The 19,436-nt window shown below is 44.3% G+C and overlaps 1 pseudogene; it reads left to right on the top strand.

The window, feature by feature from the left end:
- The first annotated feature begins 8,312 nt into the window (after positions 1 to 8,312).
- LOC146629746 (inverted formin-2-like) lies at positions 8,313 to 17,622 on the top strand (annotated as a pseudogene).
- Positions 17,623 to 19,436: the final 1,814 nt, after the last annotated feature.

The raw sequence follows: 19,436 nt of genomic DNA, 5'->3' as shown, positions 1-19,436 counted from the left end.
GTTTCTTGTCTAGGTTTTTCTTATTGTTTGTTTAGATTTCCCAGTTTAGGTTTGTGTTAATTTTGCTTCAGTTTGCCTTGCCCTTTGTTTGTACCTTTTTTACCAGCCATATTAAACGGCTCGCTTTTTGTTAACATTCAAGTTTTGTTCCCTGTTCCTTGGAGTCTGCATTTTGGGTCCTTTTTCAATTCATACAGTCTGCCCTCGCCAGACTGTGACAAATTGTCACTGAGAAGCTGCATTTGCTGCCAGTTCGGAGAGAAATGCCAGCAAAGAAGAAAAGAAGAAAACCCCCTGCTGTCTGATCATTTCCTAATAACATTTACAAGTGACGGAAGTGACGGACAAGGTAAGCGACTCATGTTGTAACTGATGTCAGACGCCAGAGATTTTGGCGAAAAAATTAAAGCAAATGGTAGCTTAGAATTGAACAAATTCCTTTAAGCTTCAATTTTACCAAATACACTTATCAATTGTCTTATAACTAACAACATTTATCTAAATCATCTCCAACACCCTGGAGAACAACGGGGAGAGTTTAGAGGCTCTCCAAGATTATATTGATCAGTTCTTCCAGGATCTCATAATGAAGGCTCAGAGTGCATCTTCCCCGGCCAAATCTGAGACGCAGTCATCGAAAAGATGTTGCCCGGCAGATTCCCCTGGCACAACATCGCCATCCGGCAACGACATAGCTGACATCCTTGAGTCAATCGACAAACGATTGTCCAGTTTCGATGCAAGGCTGTACTTGGTGGAGATTCTACACCGGGAATTTAAATCCTTGCGAGAATCACTGGAGTTCAGCCAGCAGCAGGTGGAAACGCTCGCTGCTGAAAATGCCACGCTAAGGGAGTCAGTGAAATGTCTCACTTAAAATGTTACCCAGCTAAATAGAGAAAATCAAAATATGTGGGGTTTTTTTGTAAGACATTTCATGAAAAGCCGCTGATTTCTTGTTGTTTTACTCGGAGCTGTGTCATTTTGTGTTATTTTGCTTGCAGGGCTTCAGTTACTTGATGTTCTGCCAAAGCTGAGGGAGCAGGAGGATGAAGACTTGATTATTCAGTGCGAAGCTTTTGAAGAGGCGATGGCTGAAGATGAGGAAGAGCTCCTGCGAGTGTATGGGGGCATTGATATGAGTAATCACCTGGAGGTTTTTACTACACTTTTTAACAAGGTGAGCAGCTCCCCAGCCTCTCTCCAGCTGTTGTCCATCCTGCAGACGTTGCTGGTGCTGGGACCAGGGCGCCCTGACATCTGGCTGGCTCTGGAGGCCATCACTAACAGAGCCATACTGCTCGCCCAGGACTCTCAGATGGAGTCCTGTGAGAAGATCATGCAGCGGCTGATGGCTTTTAAAAGAAAAAGCTGCGACGATCGGCACGAGGTGGACGGACTGCGGGTCAAAGTGGATAAGGCTGTGCAGACGGAGCTGGATCACCCGTACACGGAGAAGCCAAACACCGTCCCCTAAAAGGCGCGACCCCAACATCACTCCGTGGCTGTATTAACCTCACACCAGATAAGAATCAGCTACACCATTTCCCTATCCACTCACACTAACTTGCATTAACATCTGTTTAACTTACCAGTATCAAATCGCATCTTAAAGTGTGATTTCATAGCAGAATTAACACCGTCACTCTCCGTCAGTGATTTAATTGGAATGTTTACGTTTTGTTTTGCCCTCTCTTTCCCCCCCTCTTGGTTTTATGCTGCTCACCCCTGTCCTTGGTTTCTTTCTTTATTCCTTTCACTGCCTCGATCACCTGCTTCGACACTCATCCACAAACATCCTTTATTTCGACACATACGCACCATGCGCTCAACGGCAGCACATTTACATCAGTCAGACAGCGCACACAGTCATATAAGATACACACACACACTTAAGCCAAGCCTACTCATATTAGTAACTATGCATACACAAAGTCAGACTCAGGGAGCATCTCGCCACACATTTTTTCTCTCTCTCCTTCTCTTTATTTATGAACAAGTGACGTATTCTCTCCACCTGGCTAAGCGACGCACACAGCATACATCCCTAGTTATACACAAACATCTATGGGTACACTGAGGTTCATTACATGGAATATAAATGGAGCTGGCTCCAGAGTAAAGAGGTTAAAAATATTTAACCAACTCAAAAAACTACAGGCGGATGTTGTCCTATTACAAGAGACCCACAGACCTCTTAGAGGTTCGAATGAACTTAAAACACCGGAGTTTCCTAATGTGTTCTCAGCTTGTTATAATTCTAGACAAAGGGGAGCAGCAATTTTAATACATAAAAATATTAATTTCACAGTACTCGATACAGTTATAGATCCAGAGGGCAGATTCTTAATCATTAAACTATCTATACTGGATAAAAAGCTATGTATTGCAAGTGTATATGGTCCAAATGTTGATGATCCCTCATTCTTTCACGGTTTTTTCAGTGCACTCTCTGAACACTTAGATGGCACACTTGTTCTTGGAGGCGACCTCAACCTTGGACTAAATGAAGACATGGATAGGCTCAATACAGCGGGAACTCAGCGTAATTGGCAGTCCACAAATATAATCAAACAGTATATGAGCGACTTTGGTCTTTGCGATGCATGGCGCTCCCTTCACCCCACCAGTAAGGAATATACTTTTTTCTCACATGTCCATCACTCCTACTCTCGTCTGGATTATTTTTTGGTCAGCAGCTCACTGCTGAACGACATTTCAGACACTGAGATTCATCCTATAGCTGTCAGCGATCATGGTCCTGTATCTTTAACACTAATGCACAAGAATAATACTACGCCAAGTAAAAACTTAATATATCACTAATATATCACTACTTAAAGATGAAGACTTTATTAAATATTTAAAAAAAAAAAAAGAATGGACTCTATATTTAGACTATAATGACACTCCCGAAACATCAGCTTCTGTTCTATGGGAAGCAGGGAAAGCTGTGATGAGAGGTAAAATAATTTCTTTCTCATCACATAAAAAGAGAAAAGAAAAAAATATTCAGGAATTAGAAAAAAAACATCAAATCACTAGAAGAAGCCTACGCGTCCCACCAAGATCAGGAAACATTGAACAAAATACGCAAAACAAAACTAGAATTAAATGAGATAATTGATAAAAAAAACAAAATTCTTAGTACAAAGACTACGCCTACAAAATTATGAACATGGTAATAAATCCGGTCAATTTCTAGCAAACCAGCTAAAAATAAATAAAGAAAAAACAACTATATGTGCTGTTCAAGATTCATCTGGGAACACAATATATGAACCGATACAAATAAACAACATTTTCAGGGATTTCTATAAAACGTTGTATTCACCACAAATAAACCCATCTAAAAAAGAAATTGATCAGTTTTTGGACAACATAACTCTTCCAAAATTATTGGACACTCAAGCAATGGCACTGGATTCGCCACTGACACCAGGTGAACTCCAGGAAGCCCTGATAAGTATGCACAATAATAAGGCTCCAGGTCCAGATGGCTTTCCTGCAGAATTCTACAAAGAATTCTGGTCGATTCTAGCACCAGTTTTCTACAGAACGTTGTTGGAAATTAAAGAAAAGGGCAGACTTCCATCAAATATGAATTCTGCAAACATTAATCTCCTGCTAAAACCAGGCAAAGACCCTGTATATCCCTCAAGCTATCGTCCAATATCCCTTATAAATGTAGACCTTAAAATAATCTGCAAAGCTCTCTCAAAGAGACTGGAGAAAATAACCCCCCTCTTAATTCATCCTGACCAAACTGGTTTCATAAAAGGTAGGCACTCATCAACAAATACACGTAGATTACTTAATTTGATAGACTACTCATACAGTAAAAACCTAGAAACTACAATATTCTCTTTAGACGCAGAAAAAGCAATCGACAGAGTTAACTGGAAATTTCTATTTGCAACTTTACACAAATTTGGTTTTGGATCCTCTTTCATAAACTGGTTAAAAATATTATATAATTCCCCAACAGCTTGTGTTAGAACAAATGACCAGACATCCTCCAGCTTCTGTCTCTTGAGGGGCACCAGGCAGGGATGCCCACTCTCCCCTTCACTGTTTGCAATTTTTATTGAACCACTAGCAGCAGCAATTAGACAGAATTCAGTAATTAAGGGCATAAAATGCAAGAACGTGGAACATAAAATCAGCCTTTATGCGGATGATGTGTTGCTTTTTCCCCAAAATTCACAAACCAATATCTCTGGGGTGATTGAATTGATAAACTCTTTTGCAAGAATATCAGATTACTCAATTAACTGGTCAAAATCTACAGTTCTACCGATTAATTGCTCCCTCCATAATTCCTCTTCTACACCACTGCAATCGGGAAATATAAAATATTTAGGTATTAATGTTTCTCCCAAGCTTGCAGATCTAATTAAACCATATCCCACTTTTAAAGAAGGTAGAAGATGATCTGGCTAGATGGAAATGTCTACCCATATCACTCATGGGAAGGGTTGCCGCTATAAAAATGATGGTCTTACCAAAAATAAATTATTTATTCTCAATGATCCCAACTAAACCGCCACAAGATTGGTTCAGATCTCTAGATTCATGTATGTCCAAATTCCTTTGGAAAAATAAACCCCCACGTATAAGCTTAAAAACACTACAAAAGACCAAGGATAAAGGAGGACTAGAACTGCCTAACTTTCAGCACTACTTCTTAGCCAACAGGCTTCAGTTTATCTCAGGATGGCTAAAACACACCCTCTTAGATGAACCTTGGCTAGATGTAGAACAAGCACTCTGCAATAATCTAGAGATCTCAGACCTACCATTTATCAGCTCAAACATCCAACGACATGAATGCTTTAAAAGCATCAACATCAGCTCTTCTCTGACAGCATGGTGGGAGTTTCTAAAATTGACGGCGTCTTCATTAATCCCATGCAAACGTACACCTATCTGGAACAACCCTGACATATTACAAAACAATAATATGATAAACTTTTCAGATTGGAGTGATAAAGGAATCAAATATTTAGAACATATACTAGAAGGAACAGAATTTATTCCATTTGACAGACTAGTTGAACAATATGGGATCAACAAGAAAAGATTTTTAGAATATCAACAAATTAAATCCTTAGTAAAAAAGAAATTTAACCTCAGTCAAGTTGAACTACAAACACCACCAAGTGTGGTTCAATTTCTTACTCTTAAAACCCCCAAATTACTTTCCAAAATATACAGAATGCTTTCTAAAACAGATGAATCAATATCACTTCCTATTGCAAAATGGGAAGCGGATTTATCAGTTAACTTAGACCTAAACTTCTGGTCTCAGATTTGCTTAAAAACCTTTCATCTAATTAGAAATCCCAGTCTTCAATTAATTCAATACAAAATATTACATAGAGTGCACTATACAGGTCATCGGATGTTCAAGATGGGCTTTACGTCTACCAACAACTGCTCACACTGCCAAACCAATTCACCGGACAATTATATCCACGCTCTTTGGTTCTGTCCACCAGTTCAGAAGTTTTGGCGCGAGATATGTGAAGACTTATCAAAGTGTCTGAAATGTAACATTCCAACTTCCCCCTTAGTGTGTTTGTTGGGCAGCTTAGATAATGTCACTTCAGAAAAGAATATCGCCCATATGATCTTCACTGCCCTATGCATCGCCAAGAAAACAGTCCTCATGAACTGGAAAAATAAAAATAATCTTAATTCTAACCAATATAGAAATTATCTATTAGATTACATTAGTCTTGATACAGCCTCTGCCACCACATCAGATCAATTGCTCTGGGCTCCTTTGATCAGCTCCATCACCTAGTGGGGGTGGGGGGGGTCATAGTTTGGTCCCGCCTTCACTGTTGTGATTGGTGTGGGGGTAGGGACAGGCTTAGGGCGTCGGGGGGTTCCCCGGAGGCATCTTCCTTGGGGGGCTCAACCCGGGGTAGCGGTCATGTCCGGTTGGGGGCTCTGTTGGCTCTCAGGTGACTGTTTCCTCGCGGCTGCGTGCAGCGGGGCTAGGGGAGGGTCTGTGCTGACGGACGTGGGTTACTGACCTGGTAGCCTGGCTGCCCCTGGATGGGTCCGGGATGGGCGTGAGGTTCTGGGGGCGCTCCGTCTCTGGGCTGGGGCCCTGGCCGGGCCTCGGGGGCTTGGACCCTGGTTGGTGTGTTGCCGGGGTTGTGGGCGGGTGGGTGCATGGGGGCCCAGCCCTGGGGCAGTGTGCCGCCGGTGCGTCGAGCCACCTGGGGGGCTCTTCAACTGGTGGGGGAGATGGTCACATCTTGCAGGAGCTTTCCTCTCCTCAGGAGCTCCCTCTGCAGGAGGGGGAGATACAGGAGAGGTGGAGGAAGATCTCAGCCTGGGTGTTTATTGTCTCATGTAGTCTGGAAGATGAGTGGATGGTGGGGTGGGTGCAGTTTTCTCTGTGGTGGGGTTGGGTGGACTGTCCCGGGCTCTGTGGGGCCGGGGGGCGCTGCTGCACTGGGCCCCGGTCTGGATGGGCCTGGGCCCCCTTTCCCTGGCGGGTCGCGGAGTATGGGGGTGCCTACTGGGGTCAGCGGGGGAGCTGGCCCCAGGGAGGAGTCACTTGCTCCTCCCTTCCTTCCCTCCCCATCTCCAGCTGCCTCTCTCTTCCCGCTCCACCACAACCACCCACACATGCAGGGCCTTGGAGTAGGGGTATGTCACCAGGGTGCAGAGGAGGCTACCCCCCCCTCCCCTCTGTCCCCTTCTGGCTGCCTCTGCCTCAATTTTATCCCACAACTTAGACATTCACATTACTCACACTCTCATTACACATACATATAAGATCTTGGGGGTGGGCACGATACACGGAGTCCAAAGTACCATCAGGGTGTACACCCCACCCCTGGCGTCGTTGCCCACCTCTCAATGTTAAATACACTTAGACATTGAGGGCTAGCAGGAGGGACTATGCGCTTACCTGCTGCTCTCTGGCAGGTAGCTCCATGCATATATGAAAAACAGTCGCCTTTGGGTCGCCAAAAAGAAAATCAGGCAAAGCAAAGGCTGTCAGACGCTGTATCTGTGGATAGTGCTGGACCTCCGAAATCTCAGCGAACTGCAGAGGGTATACAACAGTCTTTCATGCCCTGATAAACTGGCGCCCCCATCGTTTATCAGTGAGATGGCTCCTAACAGACCAATTGTCACTGAGAAGCTTCATTTGCTGCCAGTTCGGAGAGAAATGTTTCCTATGCCATGCTTCCAAGTTTCTTGTCTAGGTTTTTCTTATTGTTTGTTTAGATTTCCCAGTTTAGGTTTGTGTTAATTTTGCTTCAGTTTGCCTTGCCCTTTGTTTGTACCTTTTTTACCAGCCATATTAAACGGCTCGCTTTTTGTTAACATTCAAGTTTTGTTCCCTGTTCCTTGGAGTCTGCATTTTGGGTCCTTTTTCAATTCATACAGTCTGCCCTCGCCAGACTGTGACAAATTGTCACTGAGAAGCTGCATTTGCTGCCAGTTCGGAGAGAAATGCCAGCAAAGAAGAAAAGAAGAAAACCCCCTGCTGTCTGATCATTTCCTAATAACATTTACAAGTGACGGAAGTGACGGACAAGGTAAGCGACTCATGTTGTAACTGATGTCAGACGCCAGAGATTTTGGCGAAAAAATTAAAGCAAATGGTAGCTTAGAATTGAACAAATTCCTTTAAGCTTCAATTTTACCAAATACACTTATCAATTGTCTTATAACTAACAACATTTATCTAAATCATCTCCAACACCCTGGAGAACAACGGGGAGAGTTTAGAGGCTCTCCAAGATTATATTGATCAGTTCTTCCAGGATCTCATAATGAAGGCTCAGAGTGCATCTTCCCCGGCCAAATCTGAGACGCAGTCATCGAAAAGATGTTGCCCGGCAGATTCCCCTGGCACAACATCGCCATCCGGCAACGACATAGCTGACATCCTTGAGTCAATCGACAAACGATTGTCCAGTTTCGATGCAAGGCTGTACTTGGTGGAGATTCTACACCGGGAATTTAAATCCTTGCGAGAATCACTGGAGTTCAGCCAGCAGCAGGTGGAAACGCTCGCTGCTGAAAATGCCACGCTAAGGGAGTCAGTGAAATGTCTCACTTAAAATGTTACCCAGCTAAATAGAGAAAATCAAAATATGTGGGGTTTTTTTGTAAGACATTTCATGAAAAGCCGCTGATTTCTTGTTGTTTTACTCGGAGCTGTGTCATTTTGTGTTATTTTGCTTGCAGGGCTTCAGTTACTTGATGTTCTGCCAAAGCTGAGGGAGCAGGAGGATGAAGACTTGATTATTCAGTGCGAAGCTTTTGAAGAGGCGATGGCTGAAGATGAGGAAGAGCTCCTGCGAGTGTATGGGGGCATTGATATGAGTAATCACCTGGAGGTTTTTACTACACTTTTTAACAAGGTGAGCAGCTCCCCAGCCTCTCTCCAGCTGTTGTCCATCCTGCAGACGTTGCTGGTGCTGGGACCAGGGCGCCCTGACATCTGGCTGGCTCTGGAGGCCATCACTAACAGAGCCATACTGCTCGCCCAGGACTCTCAGATGGAGTCCTGTGAGAAGATCATGCAGCGGCTGATGGCTTTTAAAAGAAAAAGCTGCGACGATCGGCACGAGGTGGACGGACTGCGGGTCAAAGTGGATAAGGCTGTGCAGACGGAGCTGGATCACCCGTACACGGAGAAGCCAAACACCGTCCCCTAAAAGGCGCGACCCCAACATCACTCCGTGGCTGTATTAACCTCACACCAGATAAGAATCAGCTACACCATTTCCCTATCCACTCACACTAACTTGCATTAACATCTGTTTAACTTACCAGTATCAAATCGCATCTTAAAGTGTGATTTCATAGCAGAATTAACACCGTCACTCTCCGTCAGTGATTTAATTGGAATGTTTACGTTTTGTTTTGCCCTCTCTTTCCCCCCCTCTTGGTTTTATGCTGCTCACCCCTGTCCTTGGTTTCTTTCTTTATTCCTTTCACTGCCTCGATCACCTGCTTCGACACTCATCCACAAACATCCTTTATTTCGACACATACGCACCATGCGCTCAACGGCAGCACATTTACATCAGTCAGACAGCGCACACAGTCATATAAGATACACACACACACTTAAGCCAAGCCTACTCATATTAGTAACTATGCATACACAAAGTCAGACTCAGGGAGCATCTCGCCACACATTTTTTCTCTCTCTCCTTCTCTTTATTTATGAACAAGTGACGTATTCTCTCCACCTGGCTAAGCGACGCACACAGCATACATCCCTAGTTATACACAAACATCTATGGGTACACTGAGGTTCATTACATGGAATATAAATGGAGCTGGCTCCAGAGTAAAGAGGTTAAAAATATTTAACCAACTCAAAAAACTACAGGCGGATGTTGTCCTATTACAAGAGACCCACAGACCTCTTAGAGGTTCGAATGAACTTAAAACACCGGAGTTTCCTAATGTGTTCTCAGCTTGTTATAATTCTAGACAAAGGGGAGCAGCAATTTTAATACATAAAAATATTAATTTCACAGTACTCGATACAGTTATAGATCCAGAGGGCAGATTCTTAATCATTAAACTATCTATACTGGATAAAAAGCTATGTATTGCAAGTGTATATGGTCCAAATGTTGATGATCCCTCATTCTTTCACGGTTTTTTCAGTGCACTCTCTGAACACTTAGATGGCACACTTGTTCTTGGAGGCGACCTCAACCTTGGACTAAATGAAGACATGGATAGGCTCAATACAGCGGGAACTCAGCGTAATTGGCAGTCCACAAATATAATCAAACAGTATATGAGCGACTTTGGTCTTTGCGATGCATGGCGCTCCCTTCACCCCACCAGTAAGGAATATACTTTTTTCTCACATGTCCATCACTCCTACTCTCGTCTGGATTATTTTTTGGTCAGCAGCTCACTGCTGAACGACATTTCAGACACTGAGATTCATCCTATAGCTGTCAGCGATCATGGTCCTGTATCTTTAACACTAATGCACAAGAATAATACTACGCCAAGTAAAAACTTAATATATCACTAATATATCACTACTTAAAGATGAAGACTTTATTAAATATTTAAAAAAAAAAAAAGAATGGACTCTATATTTAGACTATAATGACACTCCCGAAACATCAGCTTCTGTTCTATGGGAAGCAGGGAAAGCTGTGATGAGAGGTAAAATAATTTCTTTCTCATCACATAAAAAGAGAAAAGAAAAAAATATTCAGGAATTAGAAAAAAAACATCAAATCACTAGAAGAAGCCTACGCGTCCCACCAAGATCAGGAAACATTGAACAAAATACGCAAAACAAAACTAGAATTAAATGAGATAATTGATAAAAAAACAAAATTCTTAGTACAAAGACTACGCCTACAAAATTATGAACATGGTAATAAATCCGGTCAATTTCTAGCAAACCAGCTAAAAATAAATAAAGAAAAAACAACTATATGTGCTGTTCAAGATTCATCTGGGAACACAATATATGAACCGATACAAATAAACAACATTTTCAGGGATTTCTATAAAACGTTGTATTCACCACAAATAAACCCATCTAAAAAAGAAATTGATCAGTTTTTGGACAACATAACTCTTCCAAAATTATTGGACACTCAAGCAATGGCACTGGATTCGCCACTGACACCAGGTGAACTCCAGGAAGCCCTGATAAGTATGCACAATAATAAGGCTCCAGGTCCAGATGGCTTTCCTGCAGAATTCTACAAAGAATTCTGGTCGATTCTAGCACCAGTTTTCTACAGAACGTTGTTGGAAATTAAAGAAAAGGGCAGACTTCCATCAAATATGAATTCTGCAAACATTAATCTCCTGCTAAAACCAGGCAAAGACCCTGTATATCCCTCAAGCTATCGTCCAATATCCCTTATAAATGTAGACCTTAAAATAATCTGCAAAGCTCTCTCAAAGAGACTGGAGAAAATAACCCCCCTCTTAATTCATCCTGACCAAACTGGTTTCATAAAAGGTAGGCACTCATCAACAAATACACGTAGATTACTTAATTTGATAGACTACTCATACAGTAAAAACCTAGAAACTACAATATTCTCTTTAGACGCAGAAAAAGCAATCGACAGAGTTAACTGGAAATTTCTATTTGCAACTTTACACAAATTTGGTTTTGGATCCTCTTTCATAAACTGGTTAAAAATATTATATAATTCCCCAACAGCTTGTGTTAGAACAAATGACCAGACATCCTCCAGCTTCTGTCTCTTGAGGGGCACCAGGCAGGGATGCCCACTCTCCCCTTCACTGTTTGCAATTTTTATTGAACCACTAGCAGCAGCAATTAGACAGAATTCAGTAATTAAGGGCATAAAATGCAAGAACGTGGAACATAAAATCAGCCTTTATGCGGATGATGTGTTGCTTTTTCCCCAAAATTCACAAACCAATATCTCTGGGGTGATTGAATTGATAAACTCTTTTGCAAGAATATCAGATTACTCAATTAACTGGTCAAAATCTACAGTTCTACCGATTAATTGCTCCCTCCATAATTCCTCTTCTACACCACTGCAATCGGGAAATATAAAATATTTAGGTATTAATGTTTCTCCCAAGCTTGCAGATCTAATTAAACCATATCCCACTTTTAAAGAAGGTAGAAGATGATCTGGCTAGATGGAAATGTCTACCCATATCACTCATGGGAAGGGTTGCCGCTATAAAAATGATGGTCTTACCAAAAATAAATTATTTATTCTCAATGATCCCAACTAAACCGCCACAAGATTGGTTCAGATCTCTAGATTCATGTATGTCCAAATTCCTTTGGAAAAATAAACCCCCACGTATAAGCTTAAAAACACTACAAAAGACCAAGGATAAAGGAGGACTAGAACTGCCTAACTTTCAGCACTACTTCTTAGCCAACAGGCTTCAGTTTATCTCAGGATGGCTAAAACACACCCTCTTAGATGAACCTTGGCTAGATGTAGAACAAGCACTCTGCAATAATCTAGAGATCTCAGACCTACCATTTATCAGCTCAAACATCCAACGACATGAATGCTTTAAAAGCATCAACATCAGCTCTTCTCTGACAGCATGGTGGGAGTTTCTAAAATTGACGGCGTCTTCATTAATCCCATGCAAACGTACACCTATCTGGAACAACCCTGACATATTACAAAACAATAATATGATAAACTTTTCAGATTGGAGTGATAAAGGAATCAAATATTTAGAACATATACTAGAAGGAACAGAATTTATTCCATTTGACAGACTAGTTGAACAATATGGGATCAACAAGAAAAGATTTTTAGAATATCAACAAATTAAATCCTTAGTAAAAAAGAAATTTAACCTCAGTCAAGTTGAACTACAAACACCACCAAGTGTGGTTCAATTTCTTACTCTTAAAACCCCCAAATTACTTTCCAAAATATACAGAATGCTTTCTAAAACAGATGAATCAATATCACTTCCTATTGCAAAATGGGAAGCGGATTTATCAGTTAACTTAGACCTAAACTTCTGGTCTCAGATTTGCTTAAAAACCTTTCATCTAATTAGAAATCCCAGTCTTCAATTAATTCAATACAAAATATTACATAGAGTGCACTATACAGGTCATCGGATGTTCAAGATGGGCTTTACGTCTACCAACAACTGCTCACACTGCCAAACCAATTCACCGGACAATTATATCCACGCTCTTTGGTTCTGTCCACCAGTTCAGAAGTTTTGGCGCGAGATATGTGAAGACTTATCAAAGTGTCTGAAATGTAACATTCCAACTTCCCCCTTAGTGTGTTTGTTGGGCAGCTTAGATAATGTCACTTCAGAAAAGAATATCGCCCATATGGTTTTCACTGCCCTATGCATCGCCAAGAAAACAGTCCTCATGAACTGGAAAAATAAAAATAATCTTAATTCTAACCAATATAGAAATTATCTATTAGATTACATTAGTCTTGATACAGCCTCTGCCACCACATCAGATCAATTGCTCTGGGCTCCTTTGATCAGCTCCATCACCTAGTGGGGGTGGGGGGGGTCATAGTTTGGTCCCGCCTTCACTGTTGTGATTGGTGTGGGGGTAGGGACAGGCTTAGGGCGTCGGGGGGTTCCCCGGAGGCATCTTCCTTGGGGGGCTCAACCCGGGGTAGCGGTCATGTCCGGTTGGGGGCTCTGTTGGCTCTCAGGTGACTGTTTCCTCGCGGCTGCGTGCAGCGGGGCTAGGGGAGGGTCTGTGCTGACGGACGTGGGTTACTGACCTGGTAGCCTGGCTGCCCCTGGGTGGGTCCGGGATGGGCGTGAGGTTCTGGGGGCGCTCCGTCTCTGGGCTGGGGCCCTGGCCGGGCCTCGGGGGCTTGGACCCTGGTTGGTGTGTTGCCGGGGTTGTGGGCGGGTGGGTGCATGGGGGCCCAGCCCTGGGGCAGTGTGCCGCCGGTGCGTCGAGCCACCTGGGGGGCTCTTCAACTGGTGGGGGAGATGGTCACATCTTGCAGGAGCTTTCCTCTCCTCAGGAGCTCCCTCTGCAGGAGGGGGAGATACAGGAGAGGTGGAGGAAGATCTCAGCCTGGGTGTTTATTGTCTCATGTAGTCTGGAAGATGAGTGGATGGTGGGGTGGGTGCAGTTTTCTCTGTGGTGGGGTTGGGTGGACTGTCCCGGGCTCTGTGGGGCCGGGGGGCGCTGCTGCACTGGGCCTGGGCCTGGGCCCCCTTTCCCTGGCGGGTCGCGGAGTATGGGGGTGCCTACTGGGGTCAGCGGGGGAGCTGGCCCCAGGGAGGAGTCACTTGCTCCTCCCTTCCTTCCCTCCCCATCTCCAGCTGCCTCTCTCTTCCCGCTCCACCACAACCACCCACACATGCAGGGCCTTGGAGTAGGGGTATGTCACCAGGGTGCAGAGGAGGCTACCCCCCCCTCCCCTCTGTCCCCTTCTGGCTGCCTCTGCCTCAATTTTATCCCACAACTTAGACATTCACATTACTCACACTCTCATTACACATACATATAAGATCTTGGGGGTGGGCACGATACACGGAGTCCAAAGTACCATCAGGGTGTACACCCCACCCCTGGCGTCGTTGCCCACCTCTCAATGTTAAATACACTTAGACATTGAGGGCTAGCAGGAGGGACTATGCGCTTACCTGCTGCTCTCTGGCAGGTAGCTCCATGCATATATGAAAAACAGTCGCCTTTGGGTCGCCAAAAAGAAAATCAGGCAAAGCAAAGGCTGTCAGACGCTGTATCTGTGGATAGTGCTGGACCTCCGAAATCTCAGCGAACTGCAGAGGGTATACAACAGTCTTTCATGCCCTGATAAACTGGCGCCCCCATCGTTTATCAGTGAGATGGCTCCTAACAGACCAATTGTCACTGAGAAGCTTCATTTGCTGCCAGTTCGGAGAGAAATGTTTCCTATGCCATGCTTCCAAGTTTCTTGTCTAGGTTTTTCTTATTGTTTGTTTAGATTTCCCAGTTTAGGTTTGTGTTAATTTTGCTTCAGTTTGCCTTGCCCTTTGTTTGTACCTTTTTTACCAGCCATATTAAACGGCTCGCTTTTTGTTAACATTCAAGTTTTGTTCCCTGTTCCTTGGAGTCTGCATTTTGGGTCCTTTTTCAATTCATACAGTCTGCCCTCGCCAGACTGTGACAAATTGTCACTGAGAAGCTGCATTTGCTGCCAGTTCGGAGAGAAATGCCAGCAAAGAAGAAAACCCCCTGCTGTCTGATCATTTCCTAATAACATTTACAAGTGACGGAAGTGACGGACAAGGTAAGCGACTCATGTTGTAACTGATGTCAGACGCCAGAGATTTTGGCGAAAAAATTAAAGCAAATGGTAGCTTAGAATTGAACAAATTCCTTTAAGCTTCAATTTTACCAAATACACTTATCAATTGTCTTATAACTAACAACATTTATCTAAATCATCTCCAACACCCTGGAGAACAACGGGGAGAGTTTAGAGGCTCTCCAAGATTATATTGATCAGTTCTTCCAGGATCTCATAATGAAGGCTCAGAGTGCATCTTCCCCGGCCAAATCTGAGACGCAGTCATCGAAAAGATGTTGCCCGGCAGATTCCCCTGGCACAACATCGCCATCCGGCAACGACATAGCTGACATCCTTGAGTCAATCGACAAACGATTGTCCAGTTTCGATGCAAGGCTGTACTTGGTGGAGATTCTACACCGGGAATTTAAATCCTTGCGAGAATCACTGGAGTTCAGCCAGCAGCAGGTGGAAACGCTCGCTGCTGAAAATGCCACGCTAAGGGAGTCAGTGAAATGTCTCACTTAAAATGTTACCCAGCTAAATAGAGAAAATCAAAATATGTGGGGTTTTTTTGTAAGACATTTCATGAAAAGCCGCTGATTTCTTGTTGTTTTACTCGGAGCTGTGTCATTTTGTGTTATTTTGCTTGCAGGGCTTCAGTTACTTGATGTTCTGCCAAAGCTGAGGGAGCAGGAGGATGAAGACTTGATTATTCAGTGCGAAGCTTTTGAAGAGGCGATGGCTGAAGATGAGGAAGAGCTCCTGCGAGTGTATGGGGGCATTGATATGAGTAATCACCTGGAGGTTTTTACTACACTTTTTAACAAGGTGAGCAGCTCCCCAGCCTCTCTCCAGCTGTTGTCCATCCTGCAGACGTTGCTGGTGCTGGGACCAGGGCGCCCTGACATCTGGCTGGCTCTGGAGGCCATCACTAACAGAGCCATACTGCTCGCCCAGGACTCTCAGATGGAGTCCTGTGAGAAGATCATGCAGCGGCTGATGGCTTTTAAAAGAAAAAGCTGCGACGATCGGCACGAGGTGGACGGACTGCGGGTCAAAGTGGATAAGGCTGTGCAGACGGAGCTGGATCACCCGTACACGGAGAAGCCAAACACCGTCCCCTAAAAGGCCACTGTGTACCTCTGTTCCACCGCCACCCCCACCACCCCCTCTACCGCCCTCTAACCAGTGCCCGCCCCCGCCGCCACCTCCTCCACCGCTACCTGGAGGGTTTGCTGGTCCCCCGCCACCTCCTCCATTGCCTGGAATGGCACCACCACCACCACCACCTCCTCTGCCCTTTGGACCAGGGGTCCCCCCCGCCCTCACCAGGGATGGGTGGTGGGCCACCACCGCCTCCACCTTTACCCGGCATGCCTCCTCCGCCTCCACCTCCAACAGGCATGATTGTGGCCCAGAGTAGCCAGGCCCTGGGCTGCAGCGCGCCCTCAAAGACAAGCCGCTGTCCCACTCTGAGGATGAAGAAGCTCAACTGGCAGAAACTTCGGACTGTTACTGATGGTCACTCCATGTTTTTTGCCCAGTCCAGTTTATTGTCAATGTGTACTCCAAGGTATTTGTGGAGGACTATAAATACCTTGGAGTACACATTGACAATAAACTGGACTGGGCTAAAAACACCACAGCACTTTACAGGAAGGGCCAGAGTCGTCTCTATTTTTTGAGGCGACTGAGGTCCTTCAACATCTGCCAGAAAATGCTGAGGATTTTCTATGAGTCTGTTGTGGCCAGTGCGATCCTCTATGCTGTTGCATGCTGGGGGAGCAGGCTGAGGGTCGCAGATGCCAACAGACTTAATAAACTGATCCGTAAGGCCAGCAATGTTGTGGGGATGGAGCTGGACTCCCTCAACGTGGTGTCGGAGAGGCGGATGCTGTCCAAGATAAAGACAATGTTGGATAACACCTCCCACCCACTCCATGACATGCTGGTCAGTCACAGGAGCTCGTTCAGTGAGAGACTGAGATTACCCATGATGCACCACTGAACGACACAGGAAATCATTCCTGCCTGTGGCCATCTCCCTGTACAACGCATCCACTTAACACACTGTTTGCTGCTACAACTACACATGTTTCTTTTCCAACTATTTATTTATAAGTGATGTATGTATGTATGTATGTATGTATGTATGTATGTATGTATGTATGTATGGTACTATTCTTAGTGTATTGTCTGTCTTGTCTTAATGTTGGTTTAAAATGGAGCACTGTAACAAAAAAATAATTTCCCCCAGGGATCAATAAAGTATTCTGATTCTGATGTGGGCCTCGGTTCAGAAAGAGCCACCTCCTCACGAGCCCGACTACAGCAGCATCGAGCAGCTGTTCTGCCTCCCGGTGGCCGAACACAAAGACAAGGGGGCAGCTGCTCCTGTCAAGAAGGAGCCTAAAGAGATCACGTTCATCGACCCAAACAAAAGCTTGAACGTAAATATATTCCTCAAGCAGTTCAGAAAGTCTCCAACTCTGCGGCGGAGGTGAAGGAGCAGTATGCAAAAGTTCTTGAGTCAAATCTGGAGTTGTTCGGAGAACTGGCTGTCTATTTACGTGAAGATGCCAATCAGCTGTCACTGGAGGAACTCTTCGGTACCATCAGGACTTTCCAAGGACTCTTCATCAAGGCGCTGAAGGAAAACAAAACTCGGACAGAACAGGCGGCCAAGGCTGAGAAGAGAAAGAAGCAGCTGGCAGAGGAAGAGTCCAAGAGACAGAAAGGAGAGAATGGGAAAATAATATTTACGCGATATCGAACTCTCAGAAAAATCAACCTTTGTGCAACAATGGAGACTCGGAACCATTCTTCATCGCCAGTCCATGCATAACCGCGAGTGAGTGTCTGCCTAATGATTTCAGCGATGTTTTTGAGTACAGTCTATCAGATTTTTAATATAGTTGATATACCCACCACACCAGATTGTCTCAGAAACAACACTGATTCAGACATAGGTTTTGAACAAGGCTGCATAACAGACTCGCAAATATCACAGGCATACGACGCATACTTAAATACAGCAAACACATCTACTTTTGATCAGACCCATTCTGCATCAAAAAATGATATATACCATCTTTGATGCCAAACTCAGCCAACATCAACAAGCAGTACAGAGGGATGTGCAAGAAATAGCAGCTAAAGTCAACCAACGTCAAGAAGCAGCACCAGGGAACTTGCAAGAAATAGCAGGGGTTCTAACTAGTATCCAGCAGACAATAAACAATACCTCGGGTTTATTAGATCTCATTGATACCAGCTTTCTAAATAGTTGACTTTTAAAATCCACACCATGGATCCACCCCGTAAATTATTCAAACACAATGATGGTACCTCCACTCGAGCTAAATGGTTTGACTTTGAGGGTTTTAACCATGCGGCTGCACAATTAGTAAGAAAATGTCAAGTTTTGCATGCAAGACTTTGTAGTCTCGCAGCAGCACGCAGGGCAGTGTCTAATGCGCGTCCTTGTCCAACTCATTCTGAAGCCGTTACTGATGATGCTGTTGATCAACCAACCGAAACATCCGGATTTGCCTGTAGCCACAAATGTTACTGTTGCAGGGACTGTTGTTACTCAAGCTACCGTCGATTGTCTTATTACTGGGGCTTCTGTCACGCCTGAAAGGGTGTGTGCACCTAGCACACATGCTTATCTGGGTGCTACTGCTGCTACTGCAGATGCTGATGCTGTTGCTGACGCACCACCACACAACCCCTCAAACAATGGAAATTCCTCAAGTGTTAACCACAAACAGGTGCTCCAGTAGTAGAGCCCATTGTTCAGTCTGGGTCTGGCAGTCAGTCATCATAGCATCAGAGAGATACCCAATTTCAACGCCCGAGAATTGCGCGAGCGCCTTGATTTTAGGGACATAAGTCTTGATGATCCAGAATAAGTGCCAGAAAGAGTTAGAAGCTGCTTAGCTAATGTGAGAGCAGTGGCTGGATCTCAGCAGGGCTTTGTTCTAAATGTGGTCCTGCGTGGGCCCTCGTTGGCTTCTGATGTTCAAGCTGTTTTAAATCCTGATGATCACTATGACCCTGACCTGTTTCTCAACCAAATAGCTCAAGTTATGCAAAGTAATGACGAATCCATTGGTGATGATGAATTAGAGTTTGTCACGGTTGCACAAAACAGTAGCGGCGGGGCTCGCTTAAAACTGGCAAACATCCCTTATGAGATTCTCTCAAAGAAGGGTAAACATTTGTACACACCAGACAATACGCACAACAATTTGTGCTACTCCCTTTGCATAGTACATTCATTAAACCCAACAGCCCCCCGAGCATGAAAAACATGCTACTGCTAAACAGTTACATGCTCGAGTAGGTCTATGCGACACACAGACAGTATCATTCTCTGATGTCTGCAAATTTGAGAAGCACCTAAACATTAAGATAGTAATCTATTATCACGCAGCAGGGCGTAAACGTCTGCTTAGTTTCTTCACACATGATGAGCCAAATCCAAACACTGTAATGCTGTACCTACACAACGAACACTATCACCTGATTGAAAAGCCAACAGCTTTTCTCGGGGCATCCTGTGTGTGTGTAATTTCTGTTACAATACATATGAAACACCGCTCTATCACAGCTGTAAACATAGATGCAACGTATGTTTCACACTCCATCACCACC

This window comes from Diplotaxodon limnothrissa, linkage group LG7, assembly GCF_057381915.1.
Source record: "Diplotaxodon limnothrissa isolate DT_005_m linkage group LG7, D_limnothrissa_male_GT1.1, whole genome shotgun sequence".
NCBI classification, from domain to species: domain Eukaryota; kingdom Metazoa; phylum Chordata; class Actinopteri; order Cichliformes; family Cichlidae; genus Diplotaxodon; species Diplotaxodon limnothrissa.
The sequence above is the reverse complement of the archived record's forward strand: the minus strand, read 5'-3'. Positions and strand labels throughout refer to the sequence as shown.